This window comes from Pseudonaja textilis, chromosome 9 (genome assembly GCF_049901715.1).
Source record: "Pseudonaja textilis isolate UNSWEBS1 chromosome 9, rPseTex1.2, whole genome shotgun sequence".
Classification (NCBI taxonomy): Eukaryota; Metazoa; Chordata; class Lepidosauria; order Squamata; family Elapidae; genus Pseudonaja; species Pseudonaja textilis.
This window is the reverse complement of record NC_141998.1, coordinates 3,145,130-3,165,221: the sequence shown is the minus strand read 5'-3', so window position 1 is coordinate 3,165,221 and position 20,092 is coordinate 3,145,130. Positions and strand designations below refer to the sequence as shown.

At 49.2% G+C, this 20,092-nt stretch overlaps 1 protein-coding gene across 1 annotated transcript in view; it reads right to left on the bottom strand.

Annotated features, from left to right (window-relative positions):
• Positions 1–19,433, bottom strand: part of SEMA4C (semaphorin 4C) — a 90,885-nt gene extending 71,452 nt beyond the window's left edge. Inside the window, exon 1 of the mRNA XM_026715109.2 lies at positions 19,032–19,433. The gene's annotated coding sequence lies outside the window, so the exon portion shown is untranslated. The remainder of the gene's footprint in view (positions 1–19,031) is intronic.
• Between the last annotated feature and the right edge of the window lie 659 nt (positions 19,434–20,092).

Here is a 20,092-nt window from a genome sequence, read left to right as displayed (position 1 = left end):
AAGAAAAAAAGAGAGAGAGAGAGAGAGAGAGAGAGAGAAGAAAAAGACTCCAACATTTTCTGCACAAAAGAAGTTTTGGAAGAGCCAGGAACAACCTAGCTGCCACAACTGTTCACTCCACAAATTACAACCAGATCTCTGGCTGAGCTGGCCAGCCAGCTGACCAAACTCTGCTCCCCGCTCCAAGAACCCCACCCCCCCTTTTCTCTCTCTCTCTCTCCCCTCCCCACCCCAAAAGACATCCATTTGCCTTCTTTTTTGTGGGTTTTTTCTTCTTCCTTCCCCTGAACTTTTAACTGCTTCCTTCTTTGCACCAAATCCAGCGCTGAGTCAGCTCCTAGGATCGGGAAGGGAGGGAGGCCAGGAAGGAACTGGATGCAATCGTAATTTCCCCCAATTTCCCCCTTTTTTTAACAACTGAGTTAAGATCTGTATCCCCATCGACTCCCACCACTTCCTGGGAACTAAGTGTATTCCCCAAACAGTGAACTATAGATCTTCCAGGCCAAATCCTCCCCCTCCACCCCTCCCAGGCCACATTCCCCCCCCCCCAAAAAAAAGACAGGAAGGGAGGAGGTAGACGAAGGAAATTGGAAGGGCAGAGAGGTGAGGAACACACACCCAGTGCATTTCTTTGCAAGCCAGAGGTCAGCTAGCGGCCCGGTGGTTGGCCATCATGATAAACCGGGTTAATATTAAAGGGTAAGGGAAGGGTGACGGTTTAGCTTGTTGGGTGAACTCAACTAATTTGGTTAGATTCGGGTTTGGGGAGGGGTGGGCTTCAACCTCTGCGTGGTTGCTGGGTGGGTGTGGCCATGGTAGGCGTGGCCTAGTTGGCCTCCTGCACCGCAATGGCGGGTGGCGGGGGTGTTTTCATCCTCCCCGGGCTCCAGAGGCTTCCCTTGAGCCTCTGCGAGGGCAAAAACAGCCTCCCCCAGGCTCCAGAGGCCGGAAACAGGCCCATTTCTGGACTTTTCACCTTCCCCAAGCCTCCGTGTGGGCTCTGCATTTACCTCACCTCCAAAATGGGCCGCGTGGGAGATTCCTGGGAGGGGAGGGGCAGGGTGGGAGATGAGGGGTGGGCGGGGTCAGCCAGGTGTGGGAGTTGGCTGTACACCGAACCAGCCATAACTTTAGCTATGGGTTCTCCTGAACCTGGGCAAACCCATAGTGGCCCAGTGATGAAACTCCTACAACTAACTTTCTTTCTTTCTTTCTTTCTTTCTTTCTTTCTTTCTTTCTTTCTTTCTTTCTTTCTTTCTTTCTTTCTTTCTTTCTTTCTTTCTTTCTTTCTTTCTTTCTTTCTTTCTTTCTTTCTTTCCTTCCTTCCTTCCTTCCTTCCTTCCTCTCCCTTCCCTTCCCTTTCCCTTTTCTTTCTTTCTTTCTTTCTTTCTTTCTTTCTTTCTTTCTTTCTTTCTTTCTTTCTTATCTATCTATCTATCTATCTATCTATCTACCTACCTACCTACCTACCTACCTACCTAATTAGAATAAGTGTTGGAAGGGACCTTGTAGGTCATCTAAGGACCAGGGAAGACAGGATAGCAGTCTTCCAATATTTGAGGGGCTGCCACAGAGAGGAGGAGGAAGGGGGTCAAGCTAAGGAAAGGGCCTACTGGGCCGACAACTTTTCTTTTCTTTCTCTCCTTTTTCTACCTACCTACCTACGTACCTCTCAGATTAACAGAGTTGGAAGGGACCTTGTAGGTCATCTAGTCCAACCCCCTGCCCAAGCAGGAGACCCTACACCATTTCTGGCAGCAGTCTAATATCTCTCTCTCTCACACACACACACACTATACTACTTAAATCTGCATTTCACGCTTCATGTTTGACAGTGAGCTCAAACCTTCAGCAAGAGTTTGCTGGACTCAGTCCGAGCTGAGCTGCTTTGGGTTTTTTTAATTCAAAAGGACGTGTTCAGGCAGGTGTATTCATCCTAGGATCCTCTAATATAAGGAACACGCAGTGGCAATATGCCCGTAGATACCTCCTGTTGACACCTGCTCTGCTCCCTTTTCCATCTGACCTGATGCAATTTTAAAATATTATTTTACAACAACAAAAAAAAGACAAGATGCCTGGGACAGTTATAAGTGAAATTCTGGTATCCAGCATCTGTTTTCATTCTCGGGATACCTGTGGCTTCCCATATATTCTAAAGAAAATCAAATGGCTTAAAAAAAAAAAAGAAGCCATTATCCACCTGCTCATAAAAGGGTCGGCCTATTTGATCGGTTGTTTGCAACCTTCCCAGCTGGGCTCCCACAAGACAAGTAGGGGAAGCCAGGTGCTCTTAACAATCGCATGATATCATTGCAATTGTTAACAATTTAATTTAATAACTGCAGCGATTCACAATAACTGTGGCTAAAAAGGCCATCAAATTTAGCATGATTCACAACCTTCTTGCTTAGCGGCGGAAATGCTGACAACCCCCCCACCCACCCAAAAAAAATTGTGGTCATATAAGTCAAGGACTACCTCCCTGTCTGATTCACCTCACTTGTATTTCGCACAAGTAGATGTCCAATAATGTGGACGCCATGTGGGACGGGGTAGCACAGTGGCTAAGATGCTGAGCTTGTCGATCAGAACAGTCGGCAGCTCGGAGGTTCGAACCCCCCCTAGCGCCGCATGACGGAGTGAGCTCCCGTTCCTTGTCCCAGCAGTTCGAAAGCATGTAAAAAAAAAAAAATGCAAGTAGAAAAATAGGGGTCCCTTTGGTGGGAAGGCAGCACCTTCAGCGTTTAGTCGTGCCGGCCACATGACCACGGAGACGCTGGCGCTTCGGCTTTGCAGTGGAGAGGAGCACTGACCGCTAGAGCCAGAAACGACTAGCGTGGATGTGCGAGAGGAACCAATAATGTAATTTCACGGCAAACAGCCAGGATAGCAGAGGGCTGCCCTCCAAGGACCGTCCGTGGGGAGACCCAGATTATAATTCCCCACCCACCCATCCATAGAAATTCCTTGGGAGATTTTGAACTGGTCCTCCTCTCTCCGTCCAATTTATCGTGCAGGGCTGCTTGTGAAACAGGTGGGAGAAAAGAAAAGAAAAAAACAGTTGTGCTCCTGAACAAAAAGTATCAGTCAATCACACGCAGTCACTCAAGTGAGTAAATGCCATTGGATTATAACTCTTGGATATATATAATCCATTGAAAGCCTGTTAGGAAAAAGTCTGCTTTGATATTAAAGCCATGACCAAAAGGCCATCCTATCAGCGGAAGGATAATCTGGTTTAATCACTGTTTGTTTGCTGGAAGGATGCAACAGCCCCCCCCCCCCCCAGCCTGCTTTACTGGAGCAGATCATGCAGGCAAAGGGATGCATGTGAAATAGGTAGACGTGCCCCCTCCAATGCGCCCATCTACGGCCTTTGCAAAGTCCAAGAGGGGCACAAACCAACCCACCCACCCCAATTTTCTATACATCCAGATGCTGGGCCAGAGGGATTTGGTCTGAATGCATTCAAGAACCATCGAGTTCCACCAAGGTGTCAGTTGCAACTTCCATTGTTTTGCAATTAAGTGAAACAGGAAATGTAGACTTTCCCAGGGTCCCTGGGGGAGTTCGTGGCAAAGAGGTGAATATATAAATGGATTTCCGGAAAAGGGGAAAGAGCTCAGCTACAGCACTCGGTGGAAGATGCAAATCCACGCCGCTGAGCCACACGTAATGTGGTCAGATCTTCCCATGCATTGCTCATTCAGAATGAGGTGCTTACAGATTAATGTGAGCTGGAAGGGACCTTGTAGGTCATCTAGTCCACCCCCCTCTGCCCAAGCAGGAGACCCTGGATCATTTCTGACAGAGGGCAGTCCGGTCTCTTCTTGAAAGCCTCCAGGGATGAAGCTCCCACAACCTCTGAAGGCAACTTCTGTTCCAAGGGTTGATTGTTTTCACTGTCAGAAAGTTTCTCCTTATTTCCAGGTTGAATCTCTCCCCTTGTTCAGTCTGCATCCATTATTCCTTGTCTGGCCTTCAGGCGTTTTGGAGAATAGCTTGACTCCTTCCTCCTCTCTGTGGCAGCCCCTCAAATATTGAAGGACTGCTAGACCAGCCATGCCCAGTTCCTGTAACCATGCTTAAAAAATGCTGGCTTAGGTCTGCTGAAGGTTGACCAACCACCATGTCTCCAGGAAGGGGAAATCACATTATTAAAAAATAATGTTGAGGCTCTAGAAAAAGGGCAGAGAAGAGCAACCAGGATGGTTAGGGGACCGGAGGCTAAAACATACGACAAACGGTTGCAGGAACCAAGCATGGCTAGTCTAGTGAAGAGAAGGACCAGGGGAGACAGGATAGCAATCTTCCAATATTTGAGGGGCTGCCAAAGAGACGAGAGGGTCAAGCACCTGAAGGCCAGACAAGGAATAATGGATGGAAACTGAACAAAGACAGATTCAACCTGGAAATAAGGAGACATTTTCTGACCCTGAGAACAATCAACCCATGGAACAAAAGTTGCCTTCAGAAGCTGTGGGAGCTTCATCACTGGAGGCTTTCAAGAAGAGAATGGACTGCCAGCTGTCAGAAATGATGTGGGGTCTCCTGCTTGGGTGGAGGGTTGGACTAGATCAGTGGCCCCTAACCTTTTTTGTGCCACGGCCCGGTACCGGCATCACAAAATGATCCGCGGCCCGGTACCGGCATCAGCACGCATGACAAGGCAAGGCGAGCCGAGCGACCGGCCAGCCAGCCGTCCCCCGCTTCTCCCCACCACCTTCAACTCCTCCTTTGTACCTTTGTCGATGGGCTTCGCTTCGGGACGGCTTCGGGACGGTCGCTCGGCTCGCCTTGCCTTGGGTGCTGAAAGAATCCTCGTGCCTTAGTTTCGTTCAAAGCCACCCCCTTCGATGAAACTAAGGCGTGAGGATTCCTTCAGGACCCAAACACCGCTTTCCAACCGGAAAAGCTCACCCAGAAGCACTTTCTCGTCAAACAAGATGGCGGCGCCCAGCAAACCGGCGGCCCGGTCAGAAATGTTCCACGGACCGGTCCCGGTCCGCGGCCAAAGCAGAAGGAAGATCAGCCAAGCAGGCTGCGGAGACCTTGAGCAATTTCGCCCTGAATTTCCCCATCGCTGGGAAGGAATTTCAAAAAAGTACATCTGGGCTCCTCCAATCGAATGAGAAGAGGGAGCATCAAACGCCGGCCCTTTTTTCTTTTTTGCCCACAAACCCTTCTTTTTCCCACAGTCCCTTCATCCAACAACAGTCAGGAACTCAATCAGAAAAGCAGAATCTCAGATGCATTAGATTACAGAACCATAGAGGATCTGGGCACGCAGCATTAGATGAGAGATTATCTTGCTGCGGAACAATAGAACACCGGGAGTGCAAACAATTAAATCAGAAATTCATTTGGAAACGCCAGGCTGATCCTGGAGCAGCAGCTGCTTTGCAGCAAATGCCTTAAGGGAACAAGAACTGTCATTTGGAGCAAGGCAGTGTGGGTGGCCAAAGCATCTCCTGCAGGAGAAAGGGCCTCCTACGTTAAGAGAACTTTGCCCAGAAGGCCTTCTTAAACCAGTTACTGTAATTCTGGTCATCCTTGACTTGCAAGCTGATTGCAATTACACTTAGGCAAGGAAAACCAAAAGTCCACCTATAGACTGGGTGAAACCAGGCTCAATAGCAGTAACTGTGAGAGGGATCTTGGAGTCTTAGTGGACAACCAGCTAAATAGGAGCCAGCAGTGTGCAGCGGCCGCCAAAAAAGCCAATGCAATCCTAAATTGCGTTAACAGAGGGACAAAATCGAGATCAAGGAAGGTGCTAATAAAACTCTATAAAGCAAGGGTCTTCAAATTTGGCAAGTTTAAGACTTGTGGATTTTTTGTTCTGAGCCAAACCTTGTTCCAAGGAAACCAACACCAAACGGAGGGAACAGCAAAACCTTTTAATGATTCTTGATGAATTCCCCTTTCCGGATAAAAAGGCTGTTTCAAACTAATTGTCTCTGATAAGAATGAGCCTTGCCAAGGCTGTGCAAGGCTGCCCAGAACACTAGATAAAGTTACCCAGAAATATTTCAAACACAAAGAGTCTCCAAACACAAACTAAGAGAGTCGGAACGTCCACAAGTCTTGAGTGCAAAAAAAACCTTCTTTGCTTCCTGCAAAGAACTCCGGTTTCTCAGCTGGCTTTTATCTCTTAAGGGAGGGGCCATCACCTTCCAGCCTTACTCCCGAATCACCCATGTTACTACAGCTGCTCTTTCCTTCGAGCAGCCCTGCGGGCATGCACACTGGGCACAGGCTCCTCGGGTGCCTCTTCCTCGCTGCTGCCAGCCTCCACAATCTCCGAAGGCAGCATTCCTCTCCCTGATGGTCCTGGCCCCATCCCTGCCTCACATGCAGGCCCCTCATCTGAGTCCTCGCTCTCCAAGACCTCAGCCATCTGCACCTGCTGCCGGCGAACCTCAACAACTTCAACTCCCATAATTCCCGAGCCAACATGACAGGAGGAGGAATTCTGGGAGTCCACATGTCTTAAAGCTGTCAAGTTTGAAGACCCCTGCTATAAAGCCTTAGTAAGACCACATCTGGAGCACTGCATCCAGTTTTGGTCACCACATTATAAAAAAAGATGTTGAGACTCTATAAAGGGCGCAGAGAAGAGCAACCAGGATGATGAGGGGACTGGAGGATAAAACAGACAAGGAACGGTTGCAGAAACCAGGCCTGGCTAGTCTAAGGAAGAGAAGGACCAGGGGAGACAGGAGAGCAGTCTTCCCATATTTGAGGGGCAGCCGCAGAGTGGAGGAAGGGGCCAAGCTATTTCCCAAGACACCCCAAGACAAGGAACAATGGATGGAAACTGAGCAAGGAGAGATTCAACCTGGAAATAAGGAGGAATTTTCTGACATTGAGACCAATCAACCGATGGAACAGAAGTTTCCTTTAGAAGTTGTGGGAGCTTCATCACTTGAGACTTTCAAGAAAAGACTGGACTGCCATCTGTCAGGAATGGTGTAGGGTCTCCTGCTTGGGCAGGGGGTTGGACTAGATGACCTGGGAAGGCCGGGGCCAGCCAGGAGTGAGATTTGGAGGGAGGGTTCTCCAAATCCCACAGAATCTTAGCTGGGGGCCCCCCCAAACCGGGGCTCCCCCGTTAACTTGGGGTTAACGCACCTTAACCGCTTGCCGAGTCCAGAAGCAGCATTTTGTCTGCTCAAAAGGGTTAAAACTGGTTTTTAACAAAAGGCATCATGGATTTGGCTCTAATCTCCCAAAACTGAGATGGTCCTTTGTTTACCTGTGGCTGGGCACAAAGGAGAAAGGAGGAGGAGGAAAGGAATACCGTGAGAAGAAATCTTTGCCGGAGTACTGTAAAATACACCTGACAAAGAAAAGGTGGTTTTTTTTCTCTTTCTCTCTCCAAATTCTCTACGGGGGGTAAGCCATGATCGAATGTCAAATAACCAAGTGACAAGAAACCAGAACATACAGATGTGGGTGGCTCAGCCCCAAACAGGGCTTCAACCGGGGTCCCCAATAATGTAAAAATACAAGCAAACCTGGAAATCTTTGGACCAATGCTAAATTCTCCAGTTTCTTGCAGTGGGAAGCTCACGGTTTGGGTCCTTCCTCATGCAAAACACATCCCTCTATTATGCCCTCCAGCCCAATGCAAATTGATGCTGCCGCTGGCATCACAGGTAGACTTGATTTACCGATTTACCGACACAATTGGGACCAGAGGGGTGGGGTTTTTTTTGTTATCGTTGCTAAGCAACCGGTTGTTAAGGGTGTCACATCCGATTCAGAAGTTGTGGGAGCTTCACCGCTGGGAGCTTTCAAGAAGAGACCAGGCCATCAGTCAGAAATGGGGCAGGGTTTCCTGCTTGGGCGGGTTGGACTAGATGACCTCCAAGGTCCCTTCCAACTCTGGTATTCTATATTCAAGGGAACAGAAGTTGCCTTCAGAAGTTGTGGGAGTTTCACCACTGGAAGCTTTCAAGAAGAGACCGGGCTGCCTGCCATCAGTCAAAAATGACAGCGTCCACAGGGTGTGTGTGTGTGTGTGTGTGTGTGTGTGTGTGTGTGTGTGTGTGTGGTGTGTCATGCAATCCGCTTCAGCAACCTCCGGGACAAGTAAACTCAATGGGGAAGCCAGATTCACTTAACCATGTCACTAAGCTGGCAACGGCGGCGTCCAACGATGGCAAGAAAGAAGGAGCGAAACGGGGCCAAGTTTGTTCAACAAACGTTTCGCTTAGCAACAAAAGAGTTGGGTCACAAGTCCAAGGACTACCCGTACAGGGTATTTCTCTGCTACAGGGGTGGCAGGGTGGCAGAGGTGGTATTCAGATGGTTTCTGACTGGCTCTTGATTTTTGAGTCTATTTATCGAGTCTATCAAATTATTGAGTGTGTCATCTGCACCTCTGTAACTGTCTGGTTTGGTTCTGCAACCCAACAGGACAGACACAGACTCCAGAGACTAATTAGGACTGCAGAAAAGAACAATTACTAACCAACCTGCCTTCCATGGAGGACCTGTATACTGCACGAGTCAAAAAGAGGGCTGTGAAAATATCTGCAGACCCCGCACATCCCAGACATAAACTGTTTCAACTCCTTCCCTCAAAACAATGCTATAGAGCACTCAGAACAACTAGACACAAGGACAGGTTTTTCCCCAAATGCCATCACTCCGCTAAACAAATAATTCCCTCAATACTGTCCAACTCTTACAAAGTCTGCACTACTATTATTGTTAATCTTCTCATCGCTCCTTATCATCCATCCCCTCCCACTTGTGACTGTAGGACTGTAATTTTATCGCTTGTAACCTTACAATTTATATTGACTGTTTCCTAGTATGATTCGATTGCTTATTGTATCCTGTGACTATCATTAAGTGTCGTACCTGATGACTCTTGATTCTTAACAAATGTATCTTTTCTTTATGTATACTGAGAGTATTTGCACCAAGACAAATTCCTCGTGTGTCCAATCACACTTGGCCAATAAATAATTTTATTCTATTCTTCATCCAATATTTATTCTATTCTATATTGACTGTTTCCTAGTATGATTTGATTGCTTATTGTACCCTGTGACTATCATTAAGTGTTGTACCTGATGATTCTTGACTCTTGACAAATCTTTTCTTTTATATACACTGAGAGCATTTGCACCAAGACAAATTCCTTGTGTGTCCAATCACACTTGGCCGATAAAGAACTCTATTCTATTCTATTCTATTCTATTCTATTCTATTCTATTCTATTCTATTCTATTCTATTCTATTCTATTCTGACTGGACCTGCCCCCACCTATTCTCTGCCTCTCGAGTCCCAGCTGATCGGCTGGGTCTCCTTTGGTTGCCCTGCACGGGAGAACGGAGCTGGAAAGCAGGTTAGTGGGATGGGGAGGGAATGGGGATTTTGCAGTATATCCTTCCCATGCCACGCCCACCAAGCCACGCCCACAGAAACCAGTAGTAAAAAAAATTGAATCCCACCACTCTCTGTGTGTGTGTGTGTGTGTGTGTGTGTGTGTGGAGCGAGGAAGTTAGTCTAACTTGGACCTTTGTTCTCCAACAGCATCTGAGTCACCAGCTCCAAAGGCCTAGAATGACAGGGCAATGACCCAGCTGCCATGCTGGCACACGCCAAATCGGGGGTCAGAAAATCAATGCCAGACCACAGATCTTCTCCTCTCCCGCTAACCTGGCCGGAAAAAGAGAGCCAGGGCCTGCTTTGCTTACATGTGTGTTTTGAAGTTAAGAGAACCGCAGCCACTCCCCGGCTTCTCTCTGGAAGCCGCTCCGTCTCGAAAAGGGGGGGCGGGAACCCACAGAAAGCCAAGATCAAAAGAGAGCTCCGGGGATCACGGCAGGAGGATGGTTTCCTGTCAGACGTGGCTGCTGTGGGGAATGGAAGGATTAAGTCCTGTAAATCCTTCCGTTCCATCAAGTATAAGTCCTTCCCTTCCCCAGTCAGAGCTGAAGAAGCTTCTTGGATGAGAAGCAAAACATCTTCGAAGAAAGAAAGAAAGAAAACAAGGAAGTCCAGTTGTCTCTTTTAAAAAGAAAGCACCTTTGGGACAACCACTGATCTGGAGGACTGAGAATCTCTACAGACTTTTAGCCACACATTTTGGGATGAAGACCCTTGGAATGGGGTGGGAGTAGGAACGGATTTCCAGAGGGAAAAAAATTGCAGACTACAGGAACCATTTGCACCACTCAGCTGACCCTGAAGACACAGTTAAAGCTCCAAGTGGCCTCAACGACCCTCTAAAAAGGATGCAAATGACCAGCTGTCTGCAAGGAGTATAAATCCTTCCATTCCCCCACCATCCAGTCAGAGTTGAAGAAGCTTCTTGGATGAGAAGCAAAACCTCTTCAAAGAAAAAAACCAAGAAGGTCCAGTTGCCTCTTGAAAAAAGCACCTTTGGGACAACCAGGACCTGGAGGACAGAGAATCTCCAGTGACCTAGGACTGTTTTTCACACCTACAACCGTTGTAGCATGCCTGAGGTCAGGTGATCAAAATTCACAGGCTTGGCAACTGGCACAGACTTGTGACTGTTGCAGTGCGATCCGCTTTTGCAACTTTCTGACAAGCAAAGTGCGTGGAGAAGCCAGATCTGCTTAACAACTGCAGTGATTCACTTAACAACCGGGGCAAGCAAGCTCATCAAATGGGGCAAAATTCATTTAACAACTGTCTCACTGAACAAGGGGAAATTTTGAGTCCCTTGCGGTCGTAACTTGAGGATTACCTGCATTCTTTAAATAGGCAATGGGGACGAACACGCTCCCTTTACGTAGCTCTTCAAGATGGAACAACTCGATTAAAAGGGCGAAGGGGAGAGATACTGTTGGTTGGAGCCCACCATTTTTTAAACTTTTCATTAAGGTTTCCAGCCATCAGTATTTTGCAAACTCAAACTACGTTCTTTTTTATTTCCCCAAATTAATTGCTTTATTATACAATACAAACAACTCATGGAGGAAGAGAAATAAAACCCAAGGACAGAGATGCCTGTATGGCAGAAGCTGGAAGCTCTGTAAACCCTGAAAATTGAAACTTTCCTATCTATCTATCTATCTATCTATCTATCTATCTATCTATCTATCTATCTATCCATCCATCCATCCATCCATCCATCCATCCATCCATCCATCATCTCTATCATCCATCTATCATCCATTCTATCCATCCACCCATCTCCCCTTTCTCTCTCATCTATCATCAATTCTGTGTCTATCATCTATCCATCATCATTTACCACCTCTCTCATCTCTCATCAATTATATCATCAATTCTATCTGTGTCTATCAACTATCCATCCAACATTTACCACCTCTATCATCTATCATCAAATCTATCTCTATCCATCCATTCATCCATCCCTTTTCTATCATCATCAATTCTATCTATCTATCCCCCACTCTCATCTATCATCAATTCTATCACCAATTCTATCTGTGTCTATCAACTATCCATACAACATCTACCACCTACCACCTGTCAATTCTATCTATCTATCTATCTATCTATCTATCTATCAAGATAAAGATAAATTTATTGTCATTGTACTCAGAAACCTGAGAACAACGAAATAAGGTGCTCTTTCACAACATACAACTGAACAACACCAAAAGACATATACAAATAACAATGTAAAACAAATTAAAACAAATAACAGTTAAAAACTGTACAACCAGGATATATATATGTTAAGACCACCAGATTCATAACTCTGCATTTAACCTGATCACAGCACTTGGGTAAAAGGTATCTATCTATCTATCTATCTATCTATCTATCTATCTATCTATCTATCTATCTATCTATCTATCTAAATATGCAACATGATTTCTACTATAGGTATGAACAGAAGGTTGCTTGCACTGTACGGTTAATGCTGAAGAGGTGATATATCAATAAGAAGTCCTCAATCCTCCATGGCAGGATTTCTGTTTTCATTTTATGATTTATGCTTTTATCTTCCTTGGTTTTATTGCCAGCCAGAGTTGAGGGGGCAGGCACAGAAATTTAATAAAGAAATACAAACAAACAAGGGCGGTGAGCCGCCCAGAATTCTGTTACAGAAACGCAGCCGTGTAAATCGTTTGAAATAAAAACAAATAAAACGAATGTGTTGAATTATTTTTGCCCTATGGAGAGAGAAAAAAAAGAAAAAGAAGAAAGAAGAAGTGATGCACGCCCAGCCAGCCCGCCTCCACGGGAGCCTGGGAGGATCCACGCAAGATCCCGGTTCCTTCTAACTTCCAAGAAGATTCCCGCCAGGCCAAGAGGCAGGCAGGAATCCCGCAGAGCAGAAGAAAGGAAGATCCGGAAGGGGCCTAAACTAAAATCTGCTGGAACCTGAGAGGCGAAAGGAAGAGGCTGTGACACGGTTTCCCCTTTCCACCATCCTGCCTTGCATAAACCACCACGCCGAGCGAGCGCTGATACGCCCGTATTAATTAATTTGAAAGCATGACCGCTCTTTGGCTTGGCTCGGCTCTCCCGAGTCAGTGACAGGTTGGAAAACCTCCAGGAACACGGACGGAAAAAGGATGGGGAAAATCCATTCTCGATCCCACCCACCCCCCTTCTACAAACGTCGTCGCACACAGCGGCTGCTCGGCTCTCATTTCCTGACTGGGAAGGAAACGGTGACAAGAAGCGGAATGACCAAGAGTTGGAAGAGGCCTCGGAGGTCATCTAGTCCAGCCCCCTGCTCGGGCAGGAAGCCCTATACCATTTCAGACAAATGGGGGGGGGGGTCCCAATCTTTTTCTTTGAACATTTCTAGTGTTTGGAGAATTCCTGATTTCTGGAAGCAAGTCGCCCCACTGCTTCATTGTTCTGTCAGGAAAATTTCTCTCTAATTCTAAGCTGGTTTTCTTCTTAATTTCCATCCATTGTTTCTTGTCCTGCCTTCAGGGGCTTCGAAGAATAGCTTGACCCCTTCCTCTTCTTTGTGGCAACCCCTGAGATATTGGAACATTGCTATCATGTCTCCCCTAGTCCTTCTTTTCATCAAACTAGCCAAACCCAATTCCAGCAATATCTATTCTATTCTATTCTATTCTATTCTACTCTACTCTACATTCTTTTCTATTCTATATATCTATTCTATATATCTATTCTATTCTATATATTCTTTTCTATTCTATATATATTCTATTCTATTCTATTCTACTCTACATTCTTTTCTATTCTATATATCTATTCTATTCTATATATCTATTCTATATCTATTCTATATATCTATTCTATATATCTATTCTACTCTATATTCTTTTCTATTCTATATATATTCTATTCTATTCTATTCTATTCTATTCTATTCTATTCTATTCTACTCTATATTCTTTTCTATTCTATATATCTATTCTATATCTATTCTATATATCTATTCTATTCTACTCTATGTTCTTTTCTATTCTATATATATTCTATATATCTATTCTATTCTATTCTATTCTACTCTATATTCTTTTCTATTCTATATATCTATTCTATTCTATATATCTATTCTATTCTACTCTATATATTCTTTTCTATTCTATATCTATTCTATATATCTATTCTATATCTATTCTATTCTACTCTACTCTACTCTATAGTCTTTTCTATTCTATTCTATTCTATTCTATTCTATTCTATTCTATTCTATTCTATTCTAGTACTAACACTTCACGTGATCTTGATTCTATCCCTCTTTTTATGCAGCCTAGAACTGCGCTGGCTTTTTTTGGCAGCTGCAGCACACAACTGGTATTTAAGTGATTGTCTACTAGGACTCCAAGATCCCTCTCCCAGTTACTACTATTGAGTCCAGGTACTACCTATAGTACTATACTTGTGCACATCTGGTTTTCCCTCCTGGGTCCAGAGCCACCCCCAGAAGCGAATCCTTCTGAATCCAGAGAAAATCCTCAGCTCCAGAGTTTGTGCAGAGTTCATGTTCCCAGCCCTCTAAACACTTGGTAGTAGGGAGCGCGAGGTGGTCATGGATCTCTTCTCTGCACCTAGTAGAATGCTCACAACACGGTATCCATCCCTCTAGACGTGGAGGCTCCATTCTCTGCTAACAGCTAAGAACAAATCTCCGCCATTCCTTCCGTCTGATTTTTTTTTTTTAAAAGAAAATAATAATAATGGCAATGACTAGTCACTGGATCCCACAAGACCAACGGCTTTCTGGTGCTTTGAAAGCTCCCATTGTCTACTCCGGAGCCATCACTAATGAGATTCCAACAAGCCTAAATTTAATGGGAAGGATGCTCTTCCTAGCACGCAGGTTAGCACCACATATCAAGAACAAATCACCCATCACCAATCCTCCACCAAAGACATTAATCTCTCATTTGATGAATGAACTCAACTGCCAGGCTACACAGACACACACACACACACCCCAAACCCTCAACTCACTGAACCACAAACTAACCAGCTGCTTTGGAGAGGAAAGTGAGCCCCATCAAGCAATCCCCTTTCCCAAGTACATCCGCGGAACCCAGATCAGGTTCAAGTGGCACCAATCTACCCTCCAGTCAAAGGCTGGTTGGTTGAGGCATCGGTTACAAACAGCCCTGATGGCAGATCTACTACCCGTGTGCCTTCCTTCCCCCCAAGAAAGGAGAATATTTGCAGCTGGGGTTTGAAATGAGGGTGGGGGGTGCTCTCTGACCTTGGCTATTTGCTTGCAGATGTTTCATGAGCCGGTTAAGGAACATCAGCAGTGCTAGAAGGGAGTGGGGTTTGTAGAGGAAGAGGAGGAGAGGAGGAAAAGGGAGGAAGAAGAGGAGGAGGAGAGGAGGAAGAGGGAGGAAGAAGAGAAGGAGGAGGAAGAGGAGGAGGACTGTGGGGTCCTTGGTGCTCTCTGACCTTGGCTATTTGCTTGCAGATGTTTCATGAGCCGGTTAAGGAACATCAGCAGTGCTAGAAGGGAGTGGGGTTTGTAGAGGAAGAGGAGGAGAGGAGGAAAAGGGAGGAAGAAGAGGAGGAGGAGAGGAGGAAGAGGGAGGAAGAAGAGAAGGAGGAGGAAGAGGAGGAGGACTGTGGGGTCCTTGGTGCTCTCTGACCTTGGCTACTTGCTTGCAGATGTTTCATGAGCCGGTTAAGGAACATCAGCAGTGCTAGAAGGGAGTGGGGTTTGTAGAGGAAGAGGAGGAGAGGAGGAAAAGGGAGGAAGAAGAGGAGGAGGAGAGGAGGAAGAGGGAGGAAGAAGAGGAGGAGGAGGAAGAGGAGGAGGACTGTGGGGTCCTTGGTGCTCTCTGACCTTGGCTATTTGCTTGCAGATGTTTCATGAGCCGGTTAAGGAACATCAGTAGTGCTAGAAGGAGTGGGGTTTGTAGAGGAAGAGGAGGAGAGGAGGAAAAGGGAGGAAGAAGAGGAGGAGGAGAGGAGGAAGAGGGAGGAAGAAGAGAAGGAGGAGGAAGAGGAGGAGGACTGTGGGGTCCTTGGTGCTCTCTGACCTTGGCTACTTGCTTGCAGATGTTTCATGAGCCAGTTAAGGAACATCAGCAGTGCTAGAAGGGAGTGGGGTTTGTAGAGGAAGAGGAGAGGAGGAAGAGAGGAGGAAGAGGAAGAGGAAGAGGAGGAGGAGGAGGACTGTGAGGTCCTTGGTGCTCTCTGACCTTCGCTATTTTCTTGCAGATGTTTCATGAGCCAGTTAAGGAACATCAGTAGTGCTAGAAGGGAGTGGGGTTTGTAGAGAGGAGGAGGAGGAGGAGGAGGAGGAGGAGGAGGAGGAGGAGGAGGAGGAGAGGAGGAAGAAGAGGAGGAGGAGAGGTAGAGGGAGGAGGAAGAGAAGGAGGAGGAAGAAGAGGAAGAGAAGGAAGAGGAGGAGAGGAGGCAGGGTGGAGGAGGAAGGAGAGGAGGAAGAAAAGGAAGAGGAAGAAGACAGGAGGAAGAGGAGGAAGAAGAGGAGGACTGTGGGGTCCTCGGTGCTCTCTGAGCTTGGCTTTTTTTTTCCTTTTGCAGACATTTCATTACCCAAACTAGGTAAATTCCTCCGTATTTGTAGTATCCCAGCTGATCTGAACTTTTGCCCTGAATTTTGATCTGAGTCTTTAATGACCCGCCTGCAAGAAAAGAGCCAAGCTCAGAGGGCACCAAGGGCCCTTCCCTGCCTTCCCCTATGCCCTCCCCCAACCCAAAAAAACCCTCACTTGTTGGTTCTGCCCCCCCCGCTGCCCCCCTGCTGCCGCGCATGGCACAAGAGCAAATCCGGGCCGGTTCTTTCAGATCAGTTGGCAACTTTTTCCTCTAAGGCTCAAAAGGAACAAGACACCAGGCAGAGGGGTGTGTGTGTGTGTGTGTGTGTGTGTGTGTGTGAGACTGCCTATTCTGGACAAGGCAACACTACACAACACACACACACACACAAAGCTACACTGAACGCTGGGTGCCTTTGTATTCCTGTAAAGTCTGGGGATCAATCGGTGTGTTTTGGAATTACTGAGCGAAAAGAGGGAACAACTTAAGACATAAACGGGGAGAGGAGAGAAAGGAGCCTGGCAGTGGGATGTAACGTGTGTGTGTGTGTGTGTGTGTGTGTGTGTGTGTGTGTGTGTACACAAACAGAAAGAGCTCTCCTTGAGCTCCCTTTGGCTCACCAGCTGCCCAATTCTGGGGGGGAAAAAACGAGCCAAATGCAAAAATAAAATAAAAATAAAACCTCCTAACAAGAACTGCATGGGGGCAAAGAGGGTGGGAGCCAGCTCACTGGGGTTTTCTTTGGAGAAATACAGGGCGGCCTCGCTTAACGTGGCAGGATAAGGACCAAGACGGATTTCCAGAAAGCTTTGGGGTTCCTCCGAGAGCGAGCCACCCATCACCTGCTCAAAAATCCTCTTGGAAGATCCTTTTGGCGCTATTCTTGGCAGATGGGGGGAAGTGGGGGGGAATCTCCAGGAGGGGGGGGGGTCATCTGGCAATGGCTGCCCTTCCACCCCCACCCCCCCCCACACCTGTGGAGGGGCGAGGCTCCAAAGCGTGGGGTTCCCCGAGGCTGCAACCCCTGAGGCTGCAACCCCTGAGCGAGCTGCTGCTCCAGGCGCTGCCAGCCAAACCCGCCCCTCTTGCTCCATAAGCTGGAGGTTGGAGTAAACAGGCCCTTTGCCAAGTTCTTCACACACACACACACACACACACACACACACACACACACACAAAGAGCGGGTGTAATCTTTGCAAAGAACAGGGCAGAAAGTCAGCTGGAAGGTGAAACCTGATCTGGAGTTAAAGACAGCCTGCACAAACACAGAAAGAAAAGAGAAAGCAAAGATGGGGAGGAAAGAGGGAGAGAGAGAGAGAGATGGGGGGAGAGAGGGAGAGGGAGGGAGAGAAGAGAGAGTGAAAGAGAGGGAAGGAGAGAGGGAGAGGGGGAAATAAAGGGAGAGGGGAGAGAAGGAGGGAAGAGAAAGGGAGGGAGCATGAAAGATAGGGGGAGACGGGAGAGAGAGGGAAATAGAGAGAGGGATGGAGAGAAGAGAGAGGGGAAGAGGGAGCAGAAAGAGAGGGGAGAGAGGGAGGGAAATAAAGGGAGGGAGAGGGGAAGAGAGAAAGAGGGAGGGGAGAGAAGGAGGGAAGAGAGAAAGGGAGGGAAGAGAGGGAGGGAGCATGAAAGATAGAAGGAGAGGGAGACAGGAAGAGAGAGGGAAATAGAGAGAGGGAGAGGGGAGAGAGAGGGAAGAGAGAGAGGGAGGGAGAGAAGAGAGGGGAAGAGGGAGTGGAAAGAGAGAAAGGGGGAGAGAGGGAGGGAAATAAAGGGAGGGAGAGGGGGAAGAGAGAAAGAGGGAGGGGAGAGAGGGAGGGAGAGTGAAAGAGAGGGGAGGGAGGGAGGTTGTGGGGAGGGGGCAGAGCTGTTTTCCTAGCAAGGCAGTTCCTCTAAAAAGACCAACAGACACACACACACACACAAAAGCCGCGCAACAACACCCCCCTCCTCCTCCCCTCCTCAAACGCCAACCCAAACTGCCCAGGAGGGGTGCACGTGGCAAGGGCTCCCCACCCCACCCCACCCCCGCGAGAGGCTGAGTTGCGCCCACCATTTTTGGCCCTCCGTTTGCAAACGGAGGAAGGTGGGGGGAACGACGAGAGGGCGACGCGCGCGGGAGCCTTTCGGCCGAAAGGAGCCGGACCCCCCCCCCCGCCTTCCTCCCTCGGTCGCACACTCGGCCCGCCTGCCTCCCTTCCTTTGCGGGGCCAGGCTGGGCTGCAGCCCCGGGAGCTCCCGCCGGAGAGGCGGCGGCGGGGGGAGAAGCAGCAGCCCCCACCCCACCCCCGCGAGCCCTTGCAAAGAAAGGACTCCCTCCGCGGCTCTTCCCGTCCCCTCCCCAGGAGGACACCCCACCCACCCACCCACCCTTGCAAGAGACAAACAGGCAGGGCTGGCCGAAGAGAGAGACCCCCCACCCGCTCTGGGGGCTTTGGAGGGGCGGGCGGGGGGAGAGAATGGGTGGAGGACCCTCCCCGCTCAGCCTGGCTTCCCTTTGTCTCTCTCGCTCCTTCCCTCTCCTCCCCCCCATAACAACCAGCCCAACCTGGTCATTAATTCCCCATCAGGGCTCCGCTTCTCCGGGGAGGGGGAGGAGAGAGGGGTGGGTTGCATGGGAAGCAGGGGAAGGGACGCCCCCCGAAGAGGACCCTTTGGAGAGGGGGGCGTCGATCCCACGCGTGGCCGAGGCTCCCGGGCCAAAGCTGGGGGGCTGGGGGGCGCTGCCACCTGATGGGGAAGGGTCCCTCCCCAGGAAAGTTGGCAAAAGCCGGCGTGGGGCGGCTCAGGGGAACCCCCTCCCCTCTTTTTCTTCCTTGGAGGGGAGGGGGGGAGGAAAGAAAGGCCGCTTTCATTCCTTCCTTCCTTCCTTCCTCCTCCTCTTCCTCCCCCGCCCCCACGCGGGATTCCCTGCCTCCCACCCCCCCACACACACACACCCCGCGCGCGGACAAAGCGAGACAATAGTCCCCCCCCACACACACACACACCCCCCCCCCCCCCGCCACCTGGCCGTTGGCTTCCACCTTCCCAACCTGGTTGGCTTACCTTTCCGGGGCGGCTGCTTTTTGCCTTCGGCTCCGTGGAAGGAAGGAAGGAAGGAAGGAGCGTGGAAGAAGGAGAGGAAGGAAGGAAGGAAGGAAGGAGGCAGAACGGAGCCCCCCAATCACATATGCCCGGTCTGGCTCCCAGGTGGGCGCGCCAGAGTGGGACGACCCCCCCCTCCTCCGTCGGCTCGGAGCCGGGCAAAGTTGGCGAGGCGAAGGCGCAGCTGGCTTAGCCCGGCGGCGGCTGCTGCTGCTGCTGCTCCTGGGCTCCGTCTCTCTCTTTCTCTCGCTCGCTCTGTCTCTCCTCCGCTGCGTTGTTGCGCTTGGCTGGGCGAGCGCCTCCTCTGCCGCCTTCCCTCTCCTCCCCCTCGGCCGCCCCTTTCTCCTTTTCCCCTCCTTCCTTGACGTCAAGCCCGGGCCGAGAGGGAGGGAGGGAGGGAGGGAGGATGGAGTAGAGAGGGCCCCCCCCCGGGAGGGGGAGGGAGGCACGCGCAGCCCCCCCTCCCATTAATCCACCCCCCCTCCAGGACGTGCAAATAAGGTCACCTGGTGTGCAACCACCGGATCGCGTGTTTTTTTTAGGATTCACTGGGTTAGGGTGTGTGTGTGTGTCTGTGTGTGTGTGTGTTCACTGTAGAGTTGTATTGTGGTGGGGCGGGGTGGGCGTTGCCCGAAGGGAGGCTCGGCCAGTCTCATTGCACACGTGTTGGTATATATGGGGGGGGTCTCCTGCTGGAGTAGGGGGCTGGACTAGATGTCCTCTATACGGTCGCTTCCAAGCTCTCTTCGGGTTGCATTGTACTCTTGGACAACAAAGGTTGGAACTCCAGGTGCAGCCGCCCGACGTGGGGGGGCGGGGTGGGGAGTCCTATCCAATCTGAATAGAACTGTGGAAGGGACCTTGGAGGTGGTCTAGTCCAGCCCCCTTGCTAAAGCAGGAGACCCCCCCTGCCTAGAGCAGCCCCCGAAGCCGGAGGGGGTGAGCCTGGACCCCTTTCCCTGGCTGAAGACCCTCCCCTGCCTCACCCACCCCCCCTCAGGCGCTGGAGCCGGGTATGGGGG